At 50.2% G+C, this 1087-nt stretch overlaps 1 non-coding gene across 1 annotated transcript; it reads right to left on the minus strand.

The window, feature by feature from the left end:
- Nucleotides 1-706: 706 nt before the first annotated feature.
- Nucleotides 707-779, minus strand: TRNAV-CAC (transfer RNA valine (anticodon CAC)). The gene has a single exon. It is a non-coding gene; the product is annotated as a tRNA-Val (tRNA).
- Nucleotides 780-1087: the final 308 nt, after the last annotated feature.

Raw genomic sequence — 1087 nt, forward strand, 5'->3', positions numbered from 1 at the left:
TTCCCTAATGATTAATGATATAGAACATCTTTAGATATGATTATTTTCTATCCGTCTATCTTCCTTGGAGAAGTGTCTGTGCAAACTGCCGTGTGTGTGTGTGTGTGTGTGTGTGTGTAAATAACTTAATTGAAAGAAAATATACATTGTTTCCACCTGATTCAGAACCAAGGGCTTAGGGCCTTAGGATTCCCTGTGGGGAAAGACTCAGAGGAGGGAGGGAGAAAGAATCTCCATGACTGGGAACTTAGAACTGAATGCATGGGGACAGCTTAAATCGAAAAAAGAAATAGGCAGGTTTGTTGGGGGCAGAGAGCAGAGCGACTTGTAATACTGGCTCTGGAACTATGTTCCATTCATTCATCTGGACTGCAGGGTAAAGATACCCGCCCTTCAGCTTAAAGCAAGATAATGCCAGGCACACAGCTGGGTCTTGATACAGGTTTGCAAATTCTCTGGAGGAGACGGCCCCCTGCAGACCCAGCTGAAGAAGAAGGAGCCTGAGCAGAGTTTGAATAAGGGACCAGCCTGAGTTTCAGGGCACCGCCCTGAACCAGAACTTGGTTCTGGTGATCCGGATCGGAACCGATGACTTCATTCGAGTGACCAAAAGTGCTTTACGTTTCTGGTGTCAGAAAAGATAGGAGAAAAACTAGAGGACCGCCGCGGGGGTCAGTGCTGAACCAACGAGAAAAGATACGCCCTTTGTTTCCGCCCGGTTTCGAACCGGGGACCTTTCGCGTGTGAGGCGAACGTGATAACCACTACACTACGGAAACAGCCGATAGTCGTTCTTTCAAAAACTAGTCTTGAAATGTAGCAGCTCGTCACTGTGTCCCCGGCAGTGAGAAAAGCGCTGGGGCGGGTCGACCACGGCCTAGGCTCACCCAGAGGCCTGGAAAGTGGCAAGCAAGGCCCGGAGGCGCGCCCGGTATCATGGTTACACCACCAGGTGAGCTCGATGGTGCCTCATCAGGAAACTTGCAGCACAAGTGGAGCCAGTGTCGGTGCTGTTGAAAGCCTGAGTCTGTGGGCCAAAGCTCCAGACTTCCTCAAATGCTCGTCGTGCAGTTTTCCGGATCCTGCA

The sequence above is a fragment of the Lipotes vexillifer genome, unplaced genomic scaffold (genome assembly GCF_000442215.2).
Source record: "Lipotes vexillifer unplaced genomic scaffold, Lipotes_vexillifer_v1.1 scaffold902, whole genome shotgun sequence".
Lineage (NCBI taxonomy): Eukaryota > Metazoa > Chordata > Mammalia > Artiodactyla > Lipotidae > Lipotes > Lipotes vexillifer.